We start from the raw sequence: 8,545 nt of genomic DNA on the forward strand, positions 1-8,545 counted from the left end.
TCTCTGTCCTGCTTCAGAGCAGTGAGAATACTGAGGCACAGAAGGCGGGGATGGCATTTCCTTTGCGAGATGGGCAATTGCTGCCCTCTGTCAGATGAGCAGTGCGTCTTCTCCCTCACCAGACTCTCAAGCAATACCCTCGATGATACCAGACAGCCGATTGGAAGTAGAGTTTTCAATAAGCAATAATCGCGCCTTGGTTAAACCTCATCGGCTATGATACTGCCACCGCGCAAAGCTTTCTGAAGATTTCTGAAGAAGGGTCCAGGCCTGAAACGTCACCCTTCCTGCTCCTCTGATGCTGCTTGGCCTGCTGTGTTCATCCAGCTCTACACCTTGTTATCTCAGATTCTCCAGCATCTGCAGTTCCTACTATCTCTGAGCCAATTGGAAGTGATGACTGGAGATAAATTCCACTGCCCTGCAACCAAGATGTCACTGGCCAGAGTCACTTGAGGCTGCTCAGTGTGGCATCTCAAGTGCCTTCAGGAGAGGTGCAACAAACAAAACTGTGAAGTCAACTTGTAGAAGCACAAGCTTAGGTCAATAAGCACACTAGGGCTTCCAATAGGGCCAATGTGTGGATATGTAGCAGATATGTAATCAAACATGAAATCTGTTGTAAGTAAAAATGTTTTATTTGAGTTAGCTACTGCTTTTCACAACCTTAGTTTGTGGCAAGGAACACTTATGAAGGTCTGTTTGAAGGCAGTAATACAGTGGATTAGTATGTAGGTAAAGTAAGTATTAGAAATGCAAGTGGAAAGTCATTATTTATTGAAAGAGAAATTAAAAATAAAAGTAGGAATGGTTTGTTACAGTTATAATGGGTATTGGCAAGACCACATCTAGAGTATGTTTACTGTTATGGTTTCCTTATTTAACAAACAATATGATTGCTTTGGAAACAGTTCAGTGAAAATACATGACAGATTTCTGGGATGAAAGGATTATCCTCTCAAGAAAGATTAGATAAACTGTGCCTCTATGTATTGGAGTTTAGAAGAACGAGAGGACATTACGTTGAAACAAAGTGGGTTTTGATTGAACCTGACAGATTGGAAAATCTAGAACTAGGGGATACAGTTTAAAAACAAGGAGTGTCTCATTTGAGATGGAGACAAGGAATTTTTTTTCTATCAGAGAATTATGAGTCTTTGGAACTCTCTTCCCCAGAACGTGATGGATATGGACGTTGAATATTTTTAAGGCAGAGGTCAATGGATTTTTGATTAACATAGGAGTCAAAGAATTTCAGCAGGTGTCAGGGATGTAGAGTTAAGTCCACAATCAGATCAGCCATCATCTTATTGAATGGCAAAGCAGACTTGAGATGCTGAATGGCCTCTACTACCCCTAATTTGTATGTTTGTACCAAAGGCAGAAATTGCTGGAGAAACTCAGCGGGTCTGGCAGCATCTATGGAGAGAAAACAGAGTTAACATTTCGAGTCCAGTGTCCCTTCTTCAGAAGATCCTTCTTTGCGTTAACTCTGCTTTCTCTCCAGAGATAGGACCAGACCTGCCGAGTTTTCTCAGCAATTTCTGTTTTTGTTTCAGATTTCCAGTATCAGTAATTCTTTGGTTCATTGTTTTATGATGTTATATGTTCTATGTTGGGTGCTGGGACTGAATCAGATAGAAACATATTACTTTGGTGTACAAGGTAAAGGAGTGATTATTCTGGAGAATGTCCCAATAATGTGCTGCCTTTACAACTCTGGCAGTTAATTGCACTGGTTGGACCTGGCTCTGATTTGGCAACATGCAACTCTTTCTTCATTTCCCTGCTCCACCACTTCCCAGTTGGATATTTCTAAGGCAAATCTACTAAACATAGCAAGATTGAGGCAACTCTGCAGCGATGATAATGATTCTGAAACTTGCTCTGGAATTAAATAAATGACTCTCTTGATTTCTGAAAGCATCAGAATCCTTATTTCAAGGCACCAATTGTTTTCTCAATTAGAATCCTATTGCTGCATGACTGTTATTATATCAGTGCTTCATGTCTCTGCTCTGGTTCCAGACAGGAGTCATGATCTTGTTCAGGGATAGTCCATGTTCCCTTGCCAACAGCCAGAAGTCACACACTGCTTTGGGAACAGAGGATATTTTGAGGACTAGCAGAGTATAAAATCATTATGATCACTGCCAAGAAACAGGGTGTTAACCTATATGAGTCTCTTCCTGCGGTTTCAAATAAATTGAACATTGAGTGATTTGAAGTCCTTCCTGTTGTGAAACCATTGGTTCCAGATGGAGTTGAGTATGTATGTAAGCTTGTGTGTGTGTGTATGCTTTTGTGTGTGTGTGTGCATGTGTGTCCGCATGCATGTGTGCACGTGTGTGTGTGTGCACGTGTGTGAGTGTGCGCGCTTGTGTGCATGTGTGTGTGTGTGTGTGCGCGCACGTGTGCATGCATGTGGCTGTCTGTGTGTGTGGGTGTTGGGGCCAAGGGTGTACTGTATAGTTCCCTGCACCTGACTGAATCCAAGCATGCAAGGAAATCCCAATGTGCTTTCTTCCTGTTTGTCAGCCTCCATGAGGAACAAAATGCTGAACTGTTGACATCTCACAATGAATACATCGGTAACCTGCCAACTGGCTGTTTGCAGGCTGATTGATATGGCTAATGTCACCAAAAGCATAAAAGTTTAGAACTGCAGTGATTTTCACTACCAAAGGTAGTGCAATGTATGCCATGATCTTAGGCTGATTTTCACTGTAACAAATGATATAGACAAGTAACTTCCTCCCTCTAGAAACTCAGCTGCATTACACACTGGTCCTCTGTGGGCTTGAGTATGATATTCTATTTGTGAAAGCTACTGACTATGTTACCTCCTGCACGTCTATATCCTTTGCTTCATTCAACCTGAGTATATGTTAAGAGGTATGCCAGGAATCTACTTGCCTTTGATTAACTGGTTGTTGAGCTCATTGATGAGCTCATTTACTGATCTCAAAGGATCGTTTGAAGCTTTCAGTCAGGAAATAGAGGGAGCACACAGTGTCTGGGACATGCTGGGATGCAGCTGCCATGAATACGCTGGGGACCATGGGACTGATGGACAAACTGGTTAACATATCGAAGGAAAGGAGAATATTGCTCAGCTGCTGAACTGGTGGCACAGACTTGCTCTTACTGGTACTGAGAAGCTTGTACGTGCAAACAGTGAGTGCCTGCAATCCAGGAGGGATGTGAAGCTGTTGGCATCAATTGGACAGCAATGTTTGGTAAAGGAATGAAGGACTGACAGCAGAGGAAGTTGAAATAAGGCTCATTAGCCTCTTCAACTGCCTCAGTCCTTTCATGGTAGTCTGGCATGCTGGTGAGACCACAGCTGGGATGCAGCTGACATATACTCTCCGTACACTCCTGTGCCAAACAGCTTCCTTTCCATCTGCTTCAGCCAAGCAGGCCAGTGACAACTGTACTCAGTCACTTAGCTCCCCTTCAAGGTAGATGATGTCATGGAGACAAGGAGTTGGTGCTGAGAAAGCAGGATACTCAGCAGGTACCTCAGCATAACCAACCTCACTGCTATTTTATAACCACAGTGCACATTGGGCAAGAATTTTTTTCCATACCCTTCACTTGAAGACAGAACTATCAATGGCCCTACCCTTCACAACCTCTGGTTTTGCCATCGCCAGCAGCCTTTCATGTTGGCACCTTGTGATGTCCATGGTGCCCCCTCACTCAGCATTATATTGTGCAGGCCCACTACACTATCACTCATTTCAGACATCTCGCTACGTTTGTGAGGACAGAACGATGCATGAATAATCTGGCTTTCCTCACCTAATCCAGCATGACACTGACATGAGCTGCTGTGCTCCTCACAGCTCTCCCCTTCTCAGGGACCAAAATCAGAAGTCACATGACACCAGGTTATAGTCCAACAGGATTATTTGAAATCACAAGTTTTTGAAGCGTAGTCCCATCTTCAGGTGAAGTGAGAGGGAAGCACACTGACACAGAGTTTATAGGCAAAGAGATCAAGGGCAGAGAGATCAAAAGATCATACAAATGTGTGATTGGAGTGTCAAATAATAAGTCTCTTCAGGTAATCAAACGTGTCACATGGTGTGAGTAAAGTGTCAAGAGCTGAATAGCAAGTGAAGGGATTACCTATGATCCGATTAAATGAGGCAGAGAGATAATTACAAAAAGTTAAAAATAAGGTGGGGCTGGAGACAAACCAAATGACTGGAATAACTTAATAGGCATAAGATTTGCATGCTGAGGGGCTACAAAGTAACAAGTAATCCAAAACTGTACAAACTGATTAAGGTAGAGAGATCATAACAATTTATCAAGGTGATGGTGTCAAAACAGGACAGTAAGGAAGATTTTACAGATACAGAACAATATGGTGGGTCACACGTAGCACGACATGAACCAAAGATTGCAGTTGAGGCCATCTACACGAGTATGGATCTTGGCCATCAGTTTCTGCTTGGTGATTCTATGTTGTTGTGTATCTCAAAAGGCTGCCTTGGAGGACACTTACCCGAAGATTGGAGGCTGAATGTCCCAGATCGCTGACATATTCCCTGACTGGGAGGAACCATCCCTGCCTGATGATTGTTGCGTGGTATCCAATCATCCGTTGTTGTAGTGAATGCATAGTCTCGCCAATATACCATGCCTCGGAGCATCCTTGCCTGCACTGTATGAGATAGACAATGTTGGCTGAGTCACCTGAGTACCTGCCATGTGCGTGGTGGGTGGTGCACCCACGTGTGATAGTAGTATCCACGTTAATGATCTGACCTTGCAGAGGTTGCCATAGCAATGTCGTGTGGTGTTGTGGTTGATATTGTCCTTAAGGCTGGGAGGTTCGCTGCAAATGATGGTCTGTTCAAGGTTTGGTACTTGTTTGAAGGTGAGAAGTGGAGGGCGTGGGGATGATCGAGGTAAGATGCTCATCGTCATCGATAACATGTTGAAAGCTGCGAAGAACATGGCATAGCCTCTCCGCTCCAGGGAAGTACTAGACTACAAAGGGTACTCTATCGGTTGTATCCTGTGTCTGCCTTCTGAGGAGGTCATTATGGTTTTTTGCTGTGGCACATCAGAACTGGTGATCAATGAGTTGAACATCATATCCCATTCTTACGAGGGCATCCATCAAAATCTTTAGGTGTCTGTCACATTTCTCCTCATCTGAGAAGATCCTGTTATGCGCAGGACTTATTCATAGGAGATAGCTTCTTCAATATGTTTAGGGTGAAAGCTAGAAAAGTGGAGCATCATGAGGTTATCCGTGGGCTTTCAGGATATGAGGTATTGAGGTGTCCATCCCTGATGGAGATGCATGTGTCCAAGTATGAGACTGATTCTAAAGAGTAGTCCATGGTAAGTCTGATGCTGGGATGAAACTTGTTGACACTTTACTCACACCATCTGACACTTTTGATCATCTGCAGAGACTCATGATTCGACACTCCACTCACATAATTTGTATGATTGTTTGATCTCTCTGCCCTTGATCCCTCTGCCTATAAATTCTATGTCTGTGTGCTTCCCTTTCACTTCACCTGACAAAGAGGGTATTCCCCGAAACCTTGCGATTTCAAATAAACCTGTTGGACTGTAACCTGGTGTCATATGACTTCTTACTTTGTCCACCCCAGTCCAACACCGGCACCTCCACATCATGGCTTGTCAGTGACATCCTAGATAGTGGCTGACATCTCAGTGACACCACTGGCCAATTTCTCTAAATGTAAGGGTGAGTTACGGTCATCCAGTCTCCTCAGCTCAGGTGTGTGCTACTGTTTAAATTATCAACCAGGAGTTGCCTGTCACTCGCCTTTCCAAATACATTAGGTCATTGAATCTTTTACAACATTGGATCCATGTCCTCCTTGCTGGTGCTTCTCTATTCTTGACCACCATTGCCAACTCTGTCCCTTTGGCAATATTAAGTCAGAAGCAGGTACGATTTAAATGGTGAGTGGTAGACATTACTAAGGCTGCCCATCATCCACAGAATGGAAAGACTATCCCGAGCAGAGAGCAGAGGGCAGAAGGCTGACAGTCCAATGCTACAAATAGGCAGTAGGTCCATAAACATCCCTAAGGGGAAAAGATAAATTACGATATCATGTTCAGATCCAGTCAGTCCTATCAGCAATAAAACCTTCCGTGTGTATAACATTTTCAAAGTAGAGAAAACTCCTAAACAGAAGTGCAATGTAAATTAAATGCAAAACTAAAGAAGGAGCGGAAAGTGGCCATATTTAAATATTAGCTTGTTGTTTCTTCTTTCAGGTGCCAATAGATGTACTATCATGTTAACAGAAATTACTGGATTTATTATGGAGTGCATTGCATCCTATCTCTCCAGTGCAGTTTGACGTTGTTAACAGTTTAACTTGTTGCTGCTCCCAGCACCATCTCATATTGTTCTCTGTGTCTCACCTGTGCAGTTTGCTCCCCATTATGTCATTGTCTCCTCCTCCATGTAGGGATTCTTATGGTCTGTCAAATCTAATCTATGAAAATAAAATCCAAATTTATCCTGATTGGTCCGACAACATGCTTATTAATGCCCCTAAATGTCCACTACTGACATGTGGCAAGTTGCCTCTTGTGGCTCCCTTGAAATCTGAGCATGCTTGTCACCCATAAGAAACCAGTATATTGGCCTAATGCCTTGCCTTCCTCTGAATGCACACTCGTTAACAATCTAAAATCCTACCTTGATGCTCCAAATTTCAATAGGCCCTCAATTGTCACATAGTTACCAGGATCTACGCATTAGAAAGTTCTGCGATAAAGTGGGCAGGCAGAAGGAACTTGCCCCATTTAAATATTATCCACTAGTTATCTCTACCATTAGGTGAGAATGTAGATGCTGATAATAGCAGAGGCTCACATCACAGCATCCCCCAGTCTCAGAAACATCAAACCCTCTGTAAAGAAAGGCAATTTTTGAATTTTAGTAACTTAAGATTCTTGGGAGGACAGCTATGATCTCACTAAACAGTGAAGCAGGTTTAAGGAGCCAAATGGCCATGTCTAAACTCTAAAGTAATGATCTTCCAGAAGACCAGGTGGTAAGGGATAGAAGTATACCCAATATTTACATACTGTTAAATTTACTTAATTACAAACGTACATGTTACAAATATGTACCTCCTCACTAACAATCACAGTTTCTGTCTGTTCCTTTCTGTAAAGGCACACATAAATCCCCAGTGAATGCCCATCATCTGCCAAAAACTAAATATAATTAATAGACAATGAACAACTCCTATTCTCTCACTAAATAAAATCTTGTACTTTATGTACTGTCATGTTCGGGTTAGGAGGGGTGTACTGACTTCTTTCTTTGCCCCACTCATCCACAGGTCACCATCTCTTTCTTGGTGTCTCCTTCCAAGTAGCGTGTTTCTTACAAATACAACATTGATACTGTTGTGGCCAGTGCATTTTGTTTTGCAACTTTCACTTTGTTCTTTCCAAAAAAAAATTCAGGATATATTGTTCCAGTCAATGATATTATAAATTACTGGTTGGTTAACATATCTTCATAACAATATACAAGCAAAATTTCAAAAAGAAAATTAAATCAAAGACTTCCGTTATGTTCACAAAGCATTAAGTTGTAAGATGCCTCTCCTCAGAACCCTAGGAAGGTGTGTTCCTTTTTTATTTTGATTTCCCAAGGCACAGAGTCGCTGAGGTCTACAGCATGGAAGCAGGCCCTACTGCCCAACTTGCCCATGCCGCCCAGTTTTCAAAATTAAACTAGTCCCATTTGCCTGCATTTGATCCATATGCCTCTATAAATATCCCATGCATGTATCTGTCTAAATGTTTCTTAAATGATGAAATTGTGCTTGCTTCCAGCACTACCTCTGGCAGCCTGTTCTAGACACTCACCACCCTTTGTGAAATAAATTGCCCCTCTGGATCCTTATGTATCTCTCTCCTCTCACCTTAGACCTATGCCCTCTAGTTTTAGACTAGCAAGGGGAAAAGCTGTTGGCCATCTACCTTATCAATGCCTCTTATGATTTTATAGATCTCTGTAAGGTCGCCCCTCAGTCTCCTACGCACCAGGGAAAAAAGTACCAGCATATCCAACCTCTCCTTATAATTCAAACTTTCCAGTCCAGGTAGCATTCTAGTAAATCTTTTCTGCACTCTTTCTAATTTAATGATATCCTTTCTAAAGTAGGGTGACAAGAACTGCATGCAGTACTCCAAAAGTGGCCTCACCATTGTCTTGTACAGCTACAAGACGTCCCAACTCCTATACTCAGTGCTCTGACCAATAGAAGCAAGCATGCCGAAAGCCTTCTTCACTAACCTGTCTACCTGTGACACTACTTTCAAGGAGCTATGAAACTGTAACCCTAAATCTCTTTTTTCTATAACAATCCCCAAAGCCCTACCATTGACTGTGTAAGTCCTGCCCTGGTTTGACCCACCAAAATGCGACACCTTGCATTTATCTAAATTAAATTCCATCTACCATTCCTTAGCCCATTGACTTATCTGATCAAGATCACTGTCAACTACA

General features: G+C 42.5%; 1 pseudogene; it reads right to left on the bottom strand.

Annotated features, from left to right (window-relative positions):
• Positions 1 to 111: 111 nt before the first annotated feature.
• Positions 112 to 240, bottom strand: LOC125484122 (annotated as a pseudogene).
• Positions 241 to 8,545: the final 8,305 nt, after the last annotated feature.

The sequence above is a fragment of the Rhincodon typus genome, chromosome 9, assembly GCF_021869965.1.
Source record: "Rhincodon typus isolate 14 chromosome 9, sRhiTyp1.1, whole genome shotgun sequence".
NCBI lineage: Eukaryota > Metazoa > Chordata > Chondrichthyes > Orectolobiformes > Rhincodontidae > Rhincodon > Rhincodon typus.